This window comes from Primulina tabacum, chromosome 3 (genome assembly GCF_025594145.1).
Source record: "Primulina tabacum isolate GXHZ01 chromosome 3, ASM2559414v2, whole genome shotgun sequence".
Lineage (NCBI taxonomy): Eukaryota > Viridiplantae > Streptophyta > Magnoliopsida > Lamiales > Gesneriaceae > Primulina > Primulina tabacum.
Genome location: NC_134552.1, coordinates 34,270,897 through 34,290,862, shown reverse-complemented (window position 1 = coordinate 34,290,862; position 19,966 = coordinate 34,270,897). Strand labels below are relative to the sequence as shown.

At 36.2% G+C, this 19,966-nt stretch overlaps 1 pseudogene; it reads left to right on the top strand.

Moving 5' to 3' along the window:
* Nucleotides 1-201: 201 nt before the first annotated feature.
* LOC142538675 (uncharacterized) overlaps nucleotides 202-19,966 on the top strand; it is a 25,558-nt pseudogene continuing 5,793 nt past the window's right edge.

The following is a 19,966-nucleotide window of genomic DNA, read 5'->3' as shown; positions in this document are numbered from 1 at the left end:
TAATCAAACTGAGACGTTTTTAAAAATATGCTATCCATGTTTCTTGAGATATTTGGTTGCAGGATTCGTTGGAAATCGTTGAGTGATCATTGCTGTGTTTATGTGTGTCATGTGTTGCGATCAGACATCTTTCAGTGTTCTGTTTTGAGTCGGTATGGTTTTTGTTGCAATAGAAGTCATAGGGAAACAAATGGGTAGAAGATGACATTTTTGGAGTTTGGTTCGTGCAAAGTTAGCGCCGCAGCGCTGCTGGTTCGTGCAGGTCAGCGCCGCAGTGCTGGAGGGTGGCGCCTAGGCACTAGAATGGCTCTGCACCGCTACTCCTCAGTGCCTAGGCACTGGTTCTGGTATCTTCGGGCTTCGAGTTTAGGTGATATTGCTTCCTTTGGGTACTAATACGTCGTTATGTTCAAGCTTAGTGAGGGTTAGATTAGACTTTATGAAGTTTGAATAGAGAACGTTGAACTATGGTTTAGGCTAGGTCTGTTTCTTCCATTGCTTGGGAAATTTTATACTCCATGTCAAGATTGTTTCAGGGTTCGAGTCGTGGTTTAGTATGTTGATTAAACGTGGTCAAGTCCCGAGTGGTGTAGAAAGTCACAAGTTATTTAATTACTTCGGTGGTGAGTTTTTTTGGTACGATTAAGTTATGAAATTTTAAGTTGTTGGAATAATGTAATAGTATGTATATGCAGCAGTAGCCCAAGAGAGATCCAAAAAATCCCTCAACGCATTGTGAGTATGTTCGACGTGTAAAAAGAGAAAATGCCTTATTTTTTAGGTATGCGAAATGTCTTGTGACCAATTATGAACGGGTTTCGAAGCCGCAAAACGTGTCCGAGGACCTCTCTACCCTGGTAAATTATGACTGGGTTTTGATCAGGATTGGAAAGCGGTAAAGTATGACCAGGGACCAATGCACCCGGTAAAGTATGACTGGGGATCTTATGTATGTGGTAGTGGAAATCCCTGCCAGCCCAGTACTGTGGTTTAGTCTGGTAGGCGCACTATGTTATGTGTCACTTGCTTTGAAACATATCTCTACGCAAAATGATGATGACTATGCATGTTTAAGTATGTATGATGCAAGTAAGTTTTATGATAATGTTTATGAAATGATGGCACATCTATATTATGATAGTATGTTCAAAGTTAAGTTACATATGTGCTACTTTAAAATGCATGTGGTTTTATTAAATGTTACTTGCTATTTTCGGTTTATATATGTTGAGTTTTAGACTCACTAGACTTTATTGATGCAGGTGAGGACGAGTATGAGGAGACGAGAGGTGGGGATCATGAGATGGCTCGGACCGTGTGGTGGACTAACCCGAGGACCGCCTTAGTTTCTAAGGATTTTATTTTTTATGCATGATAAAATTGTTCACTCTGATTTTCTTTACGAATTACTTTATGTTATTTTAAAACAAATATTTGTTGCAAGTTCGGTTACATTTCAAACATTTTATTTACAAGTGTATTTTGAGAAATTGTTATTTAAGAAAATTTTTATATTTCCGCAAATTTTATGTATGTTTAAAAGTATGGTACGTTACACCTAACCTGAAGACCGCTTAGTTTTCAAGGATTTTTATGCATGTTATTTCATTTACTATGATTTTTTTTTGGGAATTATTCTTGTTGTTTAAAACAAGTACTTTTGCAAGCTCGTTTACATTCCAAATATTTTATCAAACATTTTATTTGTATTGCTTTTTGAAAGATGATTACTTATTTAAGAAAAAATTTTATTTTCTGCAAATTTTAAGAATGTTTAAAAGTTATGGTACTTTACACCGGTACTGTGGTTTAGTCTGATTAGGCGCGTAATGTTATGGGTCACTTGCTTTTAAACATATCTCTACGCAAAATGATGATGAGTATGCATGCTTACATATGTATGATGCAAGCACGTTTGTGAAAAAGTTAATGAATTGATGGCACGTCTACGTTTATGTATGTATGTTCAGAGTTTAAGTATGTATGTGCTACTTTAACATGCATGCGGTTTTAATATGTATTACTTGCTATTCTCAGCTTATATATGTTGAGTCTTTAAACTCACTAGACTTGATCGATTAAGGTGAGGACGGGTACGAAGAGGCGAGAGGTGGGGACCAGTGAGTTGGCTCGAACTATGCGGAGCCCTAACACGAGGACCGCCTAAGTTTTCAATAATTTTATGCATGTCGAATTCATCTACTCTGATTTTATTGAAATTACTTAATGTTGTTTAAACAAGTACTTTTTGCAAGCTCGTTTTGATTGTGACATTGATGACATGAAAATAGTTTGTACTCGTTTATATTTCAAATATTTAGTCAAGCATCTTATTTATATTGCATTTTGAAATATTTTTACTTATTTAAGAAAAATTTTTATTTTCCGCAAAATTTTAAGTAGTTTTAAAGTCTGGTACGTTACACAGGTCCATGAATTTGACCAGGGAGTAGCAAAATCAAGGGCTGGCGATCCTCGCCACCCGGAGTTCACTCTCCCGAATCAGATAGAAAGAAGGTATACACTACCTCACAGGAGAGAAGAAACCTTTGGAGGGAAAGCTCAGCAATATTCACGTGCTCATGGAGTGGGGAGCTCAAAACAACCAATTGCTGAGGTGTACAGCGTGACAAATCCTCTGTATCAACCGGGATCTTATGAGGATATGTCACACCTAGATTATCAGGGATTTAATGGAAGTTTCCATGGATGGAGTGCTGGTCATAGTACATGGGCTCAGACTCGGGGGGCAAACTATTATCACCATCTACTCCCCAACAAAAATGCAGCAATGTTCGATCCTGATGTGGTGGGGGAAACTGTTCAAGAACTGTATGGGTCGATTTTGAGACAGATAGGCTGCCTAGAGTGCCACAAACCCTATCGAGACTACATAGATGATAAAGATAAAAAATTGTATATTAATTAAATGTTTTATAATATAAATATATAGTTTTTGTTTTATTAAATGTTTTATAATAAATTGTATAAAAAATAAGTTGTTGTGTAATTATAAGTTTTTACTATTTTTTACAGGTTCGATAAAACAAAAATAAACTTGGCGTTGCAAATGAGATTAAGATGATTATTGGACCTGTAGAAAGTTGATGTTAATATCTACAATATTGTGGCAAGATTAGATAAAAATCTTCTCAGAAATGGGATCAAATTAAGCAACAATTAAAGTTACCAAAGAAGTGGCAGTTTTACCATGCTCTAGTATTTTGACCATATCTCTCAAATTACTTGGTCAAATGGTTAAAAAAAAATACCACAATTCAAACAACTCAGATATCTACATGTTTGTTTTTATGTGGAGAAGAAAATTCGGATGGGAAGATTTTCAAAAGTGATGTGTATTAAAATATTAATTTCATGGAACACCAATGAAGACTTATGTGTAAAAAATAATATTTTATTTGTGGTTGTCTCCCCAAATTTTGCTATAAATAGGGGTGCATTGTAATGTATTGAGATATCCCTAATTTTATAAACAAACATTTGAGTTCAAAATATTTCTCTCTTTGTTTTCCCTTTATTTCTCCATTTAAATATAATTAGCATGTTAAATTCATATTCAAAGTTTTACACTTTGAATAATGAGTAGCTAACTTCCCAAAGTTGAGATAAAAAAGTGAAACTCTTGGTATGATAATAAGGTTATTAAAAGGTAAGAATCTATGTTTTATATTATTTAATCATTATTTATTGTTTATGTTATATTTATTTCTTTAAGTATTATTATACCCTACTTATAAGTGGGAGTTTTGATTTATTGTTGTTATATGTTACACTAAATTCTTGGAACCATTTAAATGTTAGTTTGGTATTACCAACCATTTAAAGTGGATGCCTTGATTTATTATATATGAATATATCATAATATTAATTTCTTGGTACCATTTAAATGTTTGTTTGGTTTTACCAACAATTTAAAGTGAGAACCTTGATTTATTGTTTACAAATATATATATAGCACAATAAATACTTGACAACATTTACAAGTTTTGGTATATATTATATACTTATAAGATAATAATATATAACATAATAAAAATATGATTATTTAATATATATTGGAACCATTTTATTAAGTGGATTTAAATAATGTTCATTAATGTTAACTTTATTAAAATACCAAGAGTGGATCCTTTAATCTCAACTACTTAAATTAAAATTTGAGCAATTAAAAATTACCAATTAAGATTCAAACTATTAAAAGAAAAATAAAACAAAAACAAAAACAAAAAGACATTGTAGTGGACTTGTAATTACCTTAGCTTACCTGTGGATACGATATTCGGACTCACCGAATTATACTACTTGTGGACAACCTGCTCTTGGGAGTGCAACAATCAAAGTCGCAACAAGTTTTTGGCGCCGTTGCCGGGGAAGTATAATTTAATTTCAAGTCTATTTAATTTTTTTTATAGTTTATTTTTTTTTATTTGAATTTTTATTGCTTTTGTGTGTTTTTATTCTTTTGCATTTGCATTTGCATGAGCATTTGGTCACGAACACTTAGTGGTCGACTCATTCGAAATAACCCTTTATTTTTACAAAACATGGCGGAAGAACCCATCCAAGAAAATGAAGATGAAATTCAATCTCAACATGATCATGATAGACGAAGAACACTTAGAGATCACATGAATCCTACACGTACTAGTGCACCTTCATGTCTAGTTTTTCCCCCTGATGCATCTCATTTCAATTTTAAGCCTGGTATTATCCAACTTTTACCCAATTTTCATGGCTTAGATTCTGAAAATCCATACATGTATTTAAGTGTGCAACACATATAATGATCTAAATTGTAGCATGAACACCATTCGACTTAAGCCTTTTCCTTTTTCTTTAAAAGATAAAGCTAAAACTTGGCTACAAAATCTTAGATCGGGATCCATTCGAACTTGGGATGGATTGCAACAACAATTTTCGAAAAAAATTTTCCATCTCATAGAACAAATTCTTTCAAAAGGCAAATCATCACTTTCACTCAAAAACAAAGAGAAACTTTTTATCAGTGTTTGGATAGATACAAAAAATTACTTAATCTTTGTCCACATCATTGGTTTGAAATTTGGAGAGTTGTTTCTCAATTTTATGAAGGCTTAACACCTAAAGATAGGCAAATGGTTGAATTTATGTGTAATAGAACATTTGAAGATAAAGATCCAATTGAGGCAATTGAGTATCTCGATTCATTAGCTGAAAATGCTCAAAATTGGGACACTGTAAGGTACAATCGAGCCATCAAACAAGATTCAATCTCCCACATCTGGTGGAGGTATGTACACCCTCAAAGATGAACATGATCTCCAAGCTAGATTTACATCTTTGGCAAGAAAAGTTGAGGCACTTGAATTGAAAAAAAATGGTCAATTAAAAGCTATTCAAGAAATTGCGTGTCACATCTGTGATACAAGTGATCATTCTACAAAACATTGTCCCACTTTGCCCTCTTTTAAAGAATGTCTCCATGAACAAGTCAATGTTTTGAACAATTTCAAAAGGCCAAATTTTGAACCATTTTCTCAAAATTACAATCCAGTTTGGCGAAATCATCCAAATTGTAGTTGGAGGAATGATAATGCTGCACAATTTCCGCAACCACATTATCAAAATCAACAAAATTTTCAAAATTATGCACCTTACGTTCCTCCACCTAAAAGAAATTTGGAAGATTTATTGAATTCTTTCATTGCAAAGCAAGAGTCTATCAATACTCAAACTGCTCAAACCATGACAGATTTGAAAGATACTCTTGCTAAATTTGCATCTGCACTTAATGTTCATGAAAAAGGTAAATTTCCTTCACAACCACAGCCTAATCCCAAGGATCATCATTCACAAACTGGAACTTCTGGAACTCAACCGATGGATCAGGTAAAATCTGTTATTACCCTTCGAAGTGGTAAGGTTGTGGAAAAATCCATTCCTGAACCTTGTGAAGATGATGATAAATCAGCTCCAAAGGCTAAGGATGTGGAACCCATAACTTGCGAAGAGAAGGTTCAACAGACAGTGTCACCACCATTCCCTCATGCATTGAAAAATACAAAAAAAACCAAATTTGAATTCTGATATATATGATATTTTTAAACAAGTAAAAGTTAATATTCCTTTATTAGATGCAATAAAACAGGTACCATCATATGCCAAATTTTTGAAAGACTTGTGCACTGTGAAAAGAAAATTTAATGTGAAAAAGAAAGCATTTTTAGCCGAACAAGTAAGTGCAAACATTCAAAATAATAATACTTTGAAATACAAAGACCCTGGTTGTCCTACTATTTCATGTATTATTGGAGAACGAAAGATTAAAAAAACCTTGCTTGATCTTGTAGTTAGTGTGAATTTACTTCCATATTCAGTTTATCAAGAACTCAATCTAGGCGAGTTAAAATCTACTTCGGTAACACTTTTACTTGCCGATAGATCTGTTAAAGTGCCAAGAGGTATGGTAGAAGACGTGTTGGTCTAAGTTGATAACTTTGTATATCCTGTCGATTTCATAGTTTTAGATACACAACCTATCGAAGCTTGTAATACAATTCCTGTAATTCTGGGTCGTCCATTTTTAGCAACTTTTAATGCTCTTATAAATTGCAGGAATGGAATAATGAAGTTGTCATTTGGTAACATGACCTTGGAGCTCAATGTTTTTAATCTTTGTAAGCAACCACATGACAAAGAAGATGAAAGTGAAGATGAAAATCTTATTGAAACTCTTGTGGAAGAAAACATTCAAGAAGGGAGTACTCGTGATCAATTAGATATTTGTTCAATTGAAATTGTTAAAGAAAATATTGAAATTGATCTTGATGATTTTATCAGGTATCACTCGTTACCAGGATCAGAGAAAGAATTTGATGCAAAATATGATAACAAAGACGAACCACCCATATTGGAGTTAAAACCCTTGCCAGAAGAATTGAAGTATACATTTCTTGGAGAAGATGAAATATATCCGGTGATAATTTCTTCCAAACTAGCAAGTGATCAAGTAGGTAAATTAGTTGATATGCTTAAAAGATATAAAAATGCAATTGGTTGGACACTAAAAGATCTCAAGGGCATTAATCCACTAATTTGCACTCACAAAATTCACATAGTAGAAAATGCAAAAACATCTCAATAACCACAAAGGAGATTAAATCCACACATGAAAGATGTTGTGAAAACTGAAGTTCTCAAACTACTTGATGTTGGGATTATCTACCCTATTTCTGATAGTAAGTGGGCAAGCCCAACACAAGTAGTTCCAAAAAAATCTGGCATCACAGTGATAAAAAAATGAAAAAGGTGAATTGTTAACAAGTCGAGTCCCCTCTAGTTGGCGGATGTGTATTGATTATAGAAAATTAAATGAAGCCACTAGAAAAGATCATTTTCCATTACCATTTTTGGATCAAATTTTAGAAAGAGTAGCAGGTCATCCATACTACTGTTTTCTTGATGGATATTCAGGTTATTATCAAATTCCCATTGCACTCGAAGATCAAGATAAAACTACATTCACATGTCATTTTAAAACATTTGCATTTAGAAGGATGCCATTTGGATTATGCAATGCCCCAGCAACATTTCAAAGATGTATGCTAAGTAGTTTTAGCGACATGGTTGAAAATTGTTTGGAGATTTTCATGGATGATTTAACTGTTTTTGGAAATACATTTGATAATTGTCTTGAAAATTTAGAAAAAGTTTTAAAAAGATGCGAGGAAAAAGGTCTTATTTTAAATTGGGAAAAATGTCATTACATGATTACTTTTGGGATTGTTCTGGGACATGTCGTGTCATCTCATGGAATTGAAGTTGATAAAGCCGAAGTTGATTTCATTGCAAATTTACCCCCTCCAAAAACCATTAAAGAAATTCGCTCATTTTTGGGACATGCTGGATTTTATAGGAGGTTTATAAAGGATTTTAGTTCAATCTCTAAACCCATTTTGTAACCTCTTAACAAAAGACACTGCATTTGATTGGACTCAAGAATGTCAAAATACTTTTGATAAAATCATTCGACATTTAACATCAGCTCCTATCATGCAACCTCCTGATTGGTCTTTACCATTTGAAATCATGTGCGATGCGAGTGATTATGCAGTCGGTGCGGTACTGGGTCAAAGAAGAAACGGTAATCCTTACGTGATATATTATGCAAGTAGAACTTTAAACAATGCTCAAATGAATTACTCCACAACTGAAAAAGAACTACTTGTTGTAATATTTGTATTAGATAAATTTCGTTCTTATTTTATTGGATCAACGACTATTGTGTTTACTGATCATTCTGCTATTAAATATTTGTTGACCAAACAGGATGCAAATCCACGACTGATACGATGGATTTTGTTGCTCCAAGAATTTGACATTGTGATCAAAGATAAAAAAGGAACCGAGAATGTCGTAGCCGATCATTTATCGAGACTAGTAACAGGATCATCTTGTGAAATGACACCAATTAACGATAATTTTCCTGATGAACATCTATTTTAAGTTACTACTACACCTTAGTTTGCTGACATAGTAAATTTTCTTGTGACAGGAAAAATGCCACCGCAATGGAGTTCCCAAGATAAAAGAAAATTTTTGAATGAGGTAAAAAACTTTTATTGGGATGATCCGTATCTGTTCAAGTATTGTCCAGATCAAATTTTTCGATGTTGCATACCCGACAATGAGGTAAGTAGTGTCATTAAATTTTGTCATTCAGAAGCAAGCGGAGGACATTTTTCTTCAAAGAAAACGGCTGCAAAATTCTTGCAGTGTGGATTTTATTGGCCCACTTTGTTTAAAGACACCCACAAAATCTGCAAGATCTGTGAAAATTGTCAAAAATTGGGTGCGGATTTCAAAAAGAAACATGATGCCTTTGAATCCTATCATTGAAATTGAAATCTTTGACTGTTGGGAAATTGATTTTATGGGACATTTTCCACCGTCGTTTGGATACTTGTATATTTTAGTTGCGGTTGATTATGTTTCTAAATGGATAGAGGCAATTCCATGTCGAACAAATGATCATAAAATCGTCATAAAATTTTTGAAAGAAAATATTTTTAGTAGATTTGGAATTCCTCGAGCCATGATAAGTGATGGGGGAACTCACTTTGTTAATAAATCATTTGCTTCATTAATGAAAAAATATAGTATTACTCACAAAGTAACTACTCCTTATCATACTCAAACAAATGGACAAGTTGAATTAGCTAATAGGGAGATAAAGAAAATTTTGGAAAAAACTATTTACTCAAATAGAAAAGATTGGTCTCTGCGACTTAATGATGCACTTTGGGCATATCAAATAGCTTTTAAAACATCATTGAATATGTGTCTTTTCCCTTTTTCCTCAACATGACATGACATAAAACATTTTTCATGATCATAAACATTTTTCCTTTTCCTTTTCCTTTTCTTTTTTTCCTTTTGTTGAATTCAGATCGTTAATTGTGACTTTCCTGATCATGCTCATGAGGGTCGATGGATCCATCTACATAAAACCACAGTACTGGGCGGCGAGGGACACCAGCAACAGTCTCACCGGTCAACTGGGCCCTGGCCTATCATGATTCGAATAGAAATACGATCGTCGGGGCTCCCTCTGAGGCCTTTTCCCATAAATGGGCTCCCTCTGGGGCCTCTACCCCTCACGATATTCTCATTCTTCCGTTACCACAAAACCGTTACCACATATCCGTTACCACATATTCGCAATGATGGAAACACGATCGTCGGGCTCCCACTGGGACCATAACCCTCACGACGTCGCCAACATTAACGAATTAGTCACAATTATTTCACATCCTTCAACATTTTTCATTCACATCACTTTAGAAAAATCATGAATATCATTACGTTTTTCATTTTTGAAACCAAGCATGCAACATGTATTTTAAATGTCTTCTTAAGTCATAAAAATCCCTTAGACATTTAAAAATCATAATTTAATCATGAACTTTTCATAAACATTTAAAATGACATATTAACCTCACAACATTTACAATAACATTTTGACATATTAAGTCATAAACATATAAAGTTCCATAAATATTTAAAAGATCATTTTAATATATAAAATTCCATAAACATTTAAAATATCATTTTAGCATAAAACAATTTCCATAAACATCCATAACTATAGAAATTAATCATATTAGCACATAAAACAGCAAATAGGGCACTGCCATGACGTTTACTAATTTCTAGGTGTATAATGACCGTTTTACCCCTAGACGTAAAATTCCTCGGTTTTGACATTTTCTTAATTCCATTGGTTCTAACATGTCCCAAATAATTATTTAAGCCTACATGAATTTTCTCATATTTTTATTTAGCTTAAAACGAGGACTTTTAAATAAATCTTTAAATGTGACGTATTAATGCATTTTAATCTCGAATTAAACCAAACCTTAATATAAAATTCCCAAATTAAAACTTAGGCTTCTAATAATTATTTAAGCTTAAACCCTAATTTTCATAATTTTATTAAGCTTAAAACTAGGCGTTTCAATTAACCCGTTAATTAGCGTTTCGTGCGGCGATTAAATTCCGAATAAATCCAAAACTCAATATTTTGATCTTAAATTTTAAACATAACCTTTTTATGATTTATTCTACCCTTCCAAGTCATGAGCCACCCCCGTGGACCCATGGAATCAATTTTGGCTTAATTAGTCTCGTTTTTGACCCTTCGACGAACACACCGAGCCATCTCCTAATTTACTCGAGCCACGCCCGAGCCGCCTTGAGCCAAAACCTAGCCAACCCACCTAGGGACCCTACTGTGTAAGCCCAGCCCGAAAAACCAGCCTTGGCCCTCCCAAAACCCTTCTGAAACTCGCCCCATATTTCTGCACGATTTGTGTGTGAGACTCCCATGACCCATATGACTCCTAACTAGCCTAGGACTTCTCCCAGCCCTCAACCACTTGCCCCCTCACGACCCTAACCTTCCCTGGACCACGCCCAGACCAAGCCCAGACCAACCTAGCCCCTGGACCCTGCACACGAAATTTCTAAATCAAGGACAGCAACCTGCGCGCACACAAGCTGCCCTCAAGGTGCATGCCTCTCTCACGTTTTCTGATGCTATGCCTCTAACCCTCGAGCCAACCCCTGAACCATCCCCTCAAGCACCCTCCTAGGACCCTAAGGACCTAACCTAGCGTAGCCCAGACCCTCTGGTCGAGCCCCCCTCTTCCCTGCACCAGCAGCAAAACCCAGCCTCTTGTCTCGAGTCCTAGCATGGCTAGGACTCTTCCCTTGACCCATAACAGACCCTAGCCTAGCCCTGGTCCCAACCAAAGCCAAGCCAAGCATCCAAGTCCATAACCCTCAAACCCCATGCTACCCGATGGCATCCAGCTTGTCCTTATTCACGTTTGCAGCCTATTGGGGTAAATTGGGACTCTCTAAAACATGTAAAATCAACCCTCAACCCTATCCTAATCATGGCAGACCCTTTATATCATATTAAACATGATTTTGGATGAAAATACAAGCTTTAAAATTGACATATGCCACAAAAACGAAAATTGTTTCATGATGCACTTGTTTTTCATGCAAATTCAATTAAATAAAATACTATGGTGTGAATGATGAGTAAAAGGAGAATATGGCGTGCCTTTGCGTTTTTAACGCACGAATATCCGTTGACGAAGCGAAGAACGGCGACGAGAAACCTTGGGTGAATTTTCCTTCAATTTCAAAACTTCCCTTTTGCTTGTTTTGGTGTGTGCCGTGAGATAGGTGGAGTTGGGAGAGAATATTTTTCAGAAAATAAAAGTGGCCGATTGTTTTGTGTGCAAGGTTTAGGGTTTTAGGTGTTTTAATCTCAAATAAACTCTAATTAAGTTACTAACTAGGCTTTAGGCCTATCAAGCCACAATTAAGCCCATTAGTCTTTTAATTAGAATTAAATAAAATATATTAGTAAAGTTTTGGTAAAAAGTTTATGAATTAAATAGCCGGGTTGCCAAAAAGTTCGCATTTTAGTTGAAAAGCCAACACCGATAAAATTTACGTCCCGGCGTATAAAATCACCTCTAAACCCCCTATTTTCAAAAATATGAAAAACCATCAACTTTATTTTAAATAATTAAAAATAATTATTTAACAAAAACATTTTACATTTACAGCCCTCGGTCCCCATTCCTCGATCGTCACTTGAACATTCCTTAAAAATACCATTTTAATGCAACCATGTAGAAAAATATATTTTAAACATGTAAAATGCACCACATAATTAATTAATGCAATTAAATTATTTAATTAAAATACAAGAGAATTTAATAATCGCATGCACATGGTTTGCGTGGACCTTAAAATTTTCGGGGCGTTACAGTAACAGCAGTCGTGGAATGGGTTGAGCCGAAGAATGCGTCAGAAATCCGTAGTTTCCTAGGCTTAGCAGGCTACTACAGGATGTTTATTCAGCGATTTTCTTCAATATCAGTGCCACTCTCTTCACTAACCAAGAAGAATGCCAAATTCGTGTGGAGTGATGAATGTCAGAAGGGCTTCGATACTTTGAAGCAAGCCTTTATTTCAGCTCCAGTGTTATCCATGCCATCAGGGCAAGGAGATTTTGTGTTATACACCGATGCATCTAAGCTTGGGTTAGGGGCGCAGTGTTGATGCAGCATGGCCGGGTTATAGCTTATGCCTCCAGACAGTTGAAGGTGCATGAGAAGAACTACCCGACTCATGATCTTGAGTTAGCCATCGTTGTCTTTGCTTTGAAGATTTGGAAACACTATTTTTATGGCAAGAAATGCCAGATATTTACTGATCACAAGAGTCTAAAATATTTATTCACGCAGAAAGAACTGAATATGAGACAGAGACGGTGGTTGGAGTTAGTAAAAGACTACGATTGTGAAATTAGCTACCATCCGAGAAAGGCTAATGTTGTCGCAGACGCCCTGAGCAGAAAAGTCGCAGTTGTAGCACAATTGTCAGTGCAGAGATCTCTTCAGTCTGAGACGTAGAGGTTTGGTTTAGAAGTTTATCGCAAGGGCAGAGCTCCGAGGCTGTCTAATCTGACAGTCCAGTCTTCCTTACTAGATCTTATCCGTGTAGGATAGTCTTCAGATGAACAGTTACAGAAATGAAGGCTGAGGATGAAGCCAAGGGCAGTGTACTTTACACAGTGTCTGATGGTATTGTGAGATACAGAGGTAGAATGTGGGTGCCTAGCGTTGATTCGATCAGAGAGGATATTTGTGGGGACCCGGATGCTAATCATATTCTTAATCATCATTGGGACAATTCAATTCATTATAATAAACAGGATCTAAATTTTTTTTTAAATGCGGAATGTAATGGAATTCAATCTAATATGCATATCAGTATAAAGGTACAAGTCTTGTACAACAAGCATCAAACTCAAACTAAGGTTCAACAACTAAATGTCAAGTGTTGAATCCTATCTACAGCAACGTCAAAGTCCGTAGTCTCCACTCTAATCACGATCACATCATCATCTCTTCGACCCTGATCATGTCCCACCTGTTGCCATGCACACATACAAACACGACAACAGCCGGATAACTCCGGTGAGAATAAAATCCCAGTATAAATCAATGAAACATGCAATCATATAAACAATTTAAAAGCATGTAACAAATATCTGTAATATGTATCAAATCTGAAAACATAATCAATATAAAACTGTCAATCAGACTCGTGACTCTACGTCCTCAGACTAGACTCCTTCCTAGTCTAGGGATCCCGGTTTCCAGACGTTGGCATTCCTATATCGAATTTCAGTAATAGAAGGAACTCCAATTCTATTCAATCGATATAACCAAACATCCGGTGTCCTTGACCTATCCGTCACAGACTTTGGCACTTTTCGCCAACTCACTGTCTTGTAACAATGTGCAATGTGCCAGTGACGATTCCATCACTATCGGCACGTATTTCACAAGATCACTCGTCAATACATGCTTTCTATAAACCATAGAACAAGCATATCAATTCAAATCAATGCACACCAGAACAATAAGTATGTGATTTAGGGAAACTCAAGTATATCACACTCGAGTCGGTCGCGCCGGTACCACATTGACTTATACCTTTCTTTTGTAGTCTCGGACTAACAAGTGGAAGTTCGAATCATGGCTGTTCATATCGATCTGAATGATATCGAGAATAATAATATCAATATTCCATTCCCATTCAATACTGAATCTGGTCAATGTGAATCTAATTCAAAATCAACGGTATAACGGCACAATCCCGATATTCCCGTCAAGACAATATCCACAGATATCAATTACAAATTCATAACCCATATCCGATATAGTCTGTAATAAATCCATAATTCAAATCTGTCCAATTTCAATCGATATAATCAGAAATTCATACAATTCATAATCAATATGTTCTTCGATCCGACTTCGATTAGTGCAATGTCTAGTATTTCCCAGAACAACTAATAATGATCAATAATAATTTCTCAATATCATAATTTCCAAATGATAGCAGAACTCAATAAAAATTACGTCCAGTTGAAGCATGTAACGCGAGGAGTACAGAAATATGTTCAGATCAAAATTCTGATAACCGGATACTGCACACTCAAATTTTGAAACCAAAATGAAGCTTGAGGGATTTTAGCTATGAACTCGTCGGTCTTTTCCTCTTGCTGGAAATCTAAAAGGAAATCATTTATATACATGGTTCCGATGCATGGCAAGACAAGTGTCCTCAAATCCCATAATTGCACTTTAGCCCCTGAATTCTTCACTATTTGCAATTCAGCCCTCAATAACTCTTTTTAATTCAATTTCAATCCTATGGAAGTTGTAAAAACCAGGAAATATGACTCAACATTCCAAAATTCATCAATTAAATAATCTCGGATTAAAATGATAAAATCTCAGGCCTTACAATATTCTGACAGAGGCACATTGCCTCTCCGTATTCCGTCCCACCCAGGGGGTACCAAAAATGTATAAGGATCTACAGATGTTGTATTGGTGGCCAGAGATGAAGCAAGACATCCGCCGATTTGTGTCCTGAATGCCTCACTTGTCAGCAGGTGAAAGCAGAGCATCAGATGCCAGCAGGAATGCTTAAGCCACTCCCTATCCCTGAGTGGATATGGGAGAATATTAACCATGGATTTCGTGGTTGGTTGCCGAAGTAAGTCATAGGATTCAATGCCATTTGGGGTCATAGTTTATTGACTCACTAAGTCAGCGCACTTCTTGCCGATGAAGATGACTTTCTCCATGACGCGATATGCGGAGCTATATATCAGGGATATCGTTCGATTGCATGGGATCCCAGTTTTCATTGTGTCCGACAGGGACCCGAGATTCACATCGTCCTTCTGAAAGAGCTTACATGCAGCCATGGGGACGAAGTTGCTATTCAGTAAAGCTTTCACCCTCAGACAGATGGTCAATCTGAGCGAGTGATTCAGATTTTGGAGGATCATTGCGAGCCTGTATAATAGAATTTCCATTGGACTGTGGAATCTAAGCTACCCCTAAGTGGATTTTACCAACAACAATAGTTTTCAAGCATCTATAGGTATGGCTCCCTACGAGGCATTGGTATGGAAGGAAGTTCAGATAGCCGATTCATTGGGAGAAAGTCTTGAAAGAGCAGAACTGATCCAGAGATTGTTCAGCAGACTGCAGATGGTGGTGGTCAAGATTCCAGACAGAAGGAAGACCACCCGAGTCGCCAAAAGAGCTATGCTGATAAGAGGAGGAGAGATCTAGAGTTTGCCGTGGTTGATCGGTGTTTTGTAAAGATAGCACCTATGACGGGTCTTATGAGATTTGGGAAGAGAGGCAGCTCAGTCTGAGGTTTATTGGACCGTTTGAGATTCTTGACAGAGTTGGGACACAAGCTTATCGTGTAGCAGTTACTGCTGAATGCTGGCCGGTGTACACAATGTGTTCCATGTCTCAATGCTGAGGAGTACCTAGCTAATCCTCGCACATTCTGAGCTATGAGCCGTTGCAGGTTGCTGCCAGACCTATCGTATGAGGAAAGACCTGTCCAAATCCTAGACAGACAGGAGCAGAGACTTCAGAACAAAGTGACCAAGTTGGGTCAAGTCCGGTGGTTGAACCAATCAATTGAGGAGGGCCACTTGGAAAGCCGAAGCAGACATGCGAATTCGCTACGCGGAGTTTCTTTGGTAAGATTTAATTTCGAGGATGAATTTATATCAGTGGGGGAGAACTGTAGGGCCCAAAAATCATACACTAGAACTCATGCAATCATTTAATTGTTAATCATTTATTTAATTTTAAAATTATGTTAGCAATGCATGTTTTATGAAAATTGCATTATTTTAAATTATTATTATGCGTATGTGATGCACGTTAAAAATATTTTCTCGAGTTTCATGTTTCAGGCGATTAATTCGATGCGGGATCGAAGGAAGGAGAACCGCGACGATTTGACAATTTTAAAAACTGGTATTTTGTATTAAGTTGAGATTGGGGAATTTAAATGATTTATAAGTTTTTAGTATTAATAAAAGCCTAATTTGTTTATTAGGTGATTTTAAAGTTTCAGAAATTTAAAAAGTTTATCAATTGTGTGTTTTATTTCAATTTTAAAGATGCTAGTATTTTGTGGAACAATTAGTATTTTAGTTGGGATCTAAGTGATTATTAATATTTTAATTAGAATGCATTAAGAAATATTTTTCCCTTAATTACTATCTTAACTCATGCTAGACACACACGCACTTACACATTTTACACACTTTTACACACACCTGAAACCGTTCAACCTCACACACACTTATTTCGATTCAGATTTATTTATTTTTGAGAGAGCAACCTTAGGGTTCTTGAGAGGAAAGCAGCCGCCCCTGCCCGTCTCTTTTGCCAGCAAATTTTCGTTGGTTGTATGGCAAGAAAAATCCCGCCACGTTCGGCCCGGATCATCTCTCGCATCCTCCCCCCCGCGTCGGTATCGTCGTTTCGGTATTTTTGTTATCAAAAGGCACGTATATTCTGTTTTTTCTGTGTCGATCTTGTCATAGTATCTATGTTGATGTTTATTATGCGTAAAATTCATGTATGATGTTCATAGTTTGAGCAGAAAATTTGTTGGATCAGTTTTGGAATAATTTATAGATCTAAAATTTTGTTTTCACTGTAATTTGAAAACTACGATTTCTCGATCGCGAATTTGGGAAAACTTTCAACATATGAAACGTAGAACTTTTTGATACCTTCGATTTGATATAAGATTCGAAATATTTGAATAAAATTAAGTGAGTTATGGTGTTTTTCCTAGGACTGCTCAAATTACATTTTTGAAAATTATGTTATTGATGTATTCTTGAAGTTATCTGTTGAGGCTTCATTGGGAACATTGGGTCACTACTGCTGCATTTAATTATTGTGAGTATGATGTGGGGTTGATGTTTGGTGCTTCGTCTCGGGTCGATAGGCACTTGGTTGCATAAGAAGTCGTAGAAGTATTTTGGTGTCAAAATTCATGTTTATGGATTATGTTGCATAGTTGTTTTGCGTCGTCATTTTGGAAACATTTGTTTGAGTTGAATCCTTGTCATAGTGTCCTAAGATGAGTCTCGTTGCATCGGTCGAGTCGTTTGAGCATGACTTTTAAAATTGCATCAAAATGTGTTATTTTGGGTTGGTTGTGCGCAGGATTAGCGCCGCAGCGCTCACCAGGAGCGCCGCAGCACCCATTCTGCGCAAGCCTGGCGCCGCGGTGCTGCCCTTGTGGCGCCGCAGCGCTTGGACTGCGGCATTGCTAGTGCCTAGGCGCTAGGCAGTGTCGCAGCGCAGCACTGTCCAGCGCTTAGGCGCTCGTCCATGACTTTTTAAAACAGTATTTTAGGCTCATGTCTTCTATGTTTTGGGAAACTTCACACATCATTTTAGAGCTTGTTTGAAGTTTGATGTCATGGTTAGTATGATCAAACGAGGTCAAGTCACGAGTGATCTAGAATGTCATAAGATATTTATTTATTTCGCTGGTGAGCACGAATACCTATGTCTAAGTTATGCAAGTTAAGTGTTGAAATCCATGTTAGTATGTGCAGTAGTGGCCCCAAACGAGATCCAACGAATCCCTCAACACCAAGTAAGTATGTTCGATGTGCAAAGAAAATTCTTTAAATTTTTTGAGGTATGTTAAATGTCTTGTTACCAAATTTTGTATGGGATGAAAAGCGGTAAAGCATGACTAGGGACCAATCCACCCCATTAAAGCATGAACGAGTTTAGATCAGGATTGGAAAGAGGTAAGCATGACCAGGGAACAATCCACCCGTTAAAGCATGAACAGGGATCTCATGTATATGGCAGTGGATTTTCCCTGTCACCAGTACTGTGGTTTAGTTTGATCAGGCGCTTTTATGTATAGTCACTTGCTTTGAAACATTCCTCTACGTAAAATGATGAAGTTATGTATGTTCAAGTATGTACAAATATGCAAGCATGTTTAAGAAAAGTTTCACTTTATGGCACGTCTATGTAATGTATTTAAGATCAAGCTTTTACACTCATGTTAAAGTTCAAGTATGTATGTTCTATTTTAAAGTTGCATGCGATTTTATACGTATTACTTGCTACTTCTAGTTTATACGTGTTGAGTCTTTAGACTCACTAGACTTGATCGATGCAGGTGAGGATGTATTTGAGGAGACGAGAGGGGGGACCAAGGAGCTGGCTTGGACTGAGCAGGAGGCTAGACCCAAGGACCGCCTAGTGTTTAAGAGTTATGAAATGTTCAAAATACTCTGATTTATGTTTCTGATTATGAATTTTTAAACAAGTACTTTTGGCAAACTTTATTCTTAAGATCTTTGGTTGCAACTATGTTGAGATAAATAGTTGTTTTCTCAAATTTTGAAGGTTCACGATTTATTTTAAGAAAAATTTTAATTTTTCTGCAAATTTTAAGTAGTTAAAGTACGGTACGTTACATAAAGTCCATAGTTATTTGATTCAATTTCCATTCTGGTATAGGAAGCGGTTGCAAAAGACCTGCTGGTCTTTGATGTTCAGCCTTTATCATTTGGCAAGATAGGCATTGTGAAATGAAATTTGCAATATCTCATTTCATTCCTTTCCACCAGAAGTGTTTTTTAATCTCTTGGTACATCTTAGATCCTCCTGGATGAATGATGATCCGAGACTGATGTGATTTTTCCATTATTTCCTTTTCATTGAGCTAGGCACAAAAATATGGTCATGATAGAATAGTATTCATTGTGAATTGGTGACGAAATTTGTATCATTACGGAGTTTTGAAACTTCTTGGTGCAATTCTTGATTTTGCTTAATTCTGGTATGAAATTCAGGTTCGATTCTCAATCCCGGCCAAGTGCCCACGTGAATGGATGTGTACCCATTCTCTTACCTCTTTCATTTCCAAACAAGCCATGTTAATCTTTCTACTTAAAGCATCAGCCACTACATTAGCTTTACCTGCTGATAAAGAATGGAACAATCGTAATCTTCCAAAAATTCAATCCTTCTCTTTGCCTCATGTTCAGCTCTTTTTGAGTAAATAAATACTTCAAGCTTTTGTGGTCTGTATAAATATCAAAAGTGGAATCGTACAAGTAGTGTCTCAATTTTACTAATGCAAACACTATTGCTCCTAATTCCAGATCATGAGTGGGATAATTAAAATCGTGATTCATTAATTTTCTGATGCATATGTAATAAATTTATCGTTTGCATCAATACACATCCAAATCCTTCTTTTGAGGCATCTGTGTAAACCACAAATGCTTCTGTTCCTTCTGGTAAATCTAATACAGGTCATTAGTAAGTATTTCTTTTAATTTACAAAAACTTTTCTCACACTCATCTTCCACAAGAAATGGTTGTCTTTGCGAGTTAGCTGTGTCAGGGGAACAACAATTTTCGCAAAATCTTTAATGAATCTTCGGTAGTATCCTGCTAGGCCGAAAAACTTCTAATTTCTGTGATGTTGA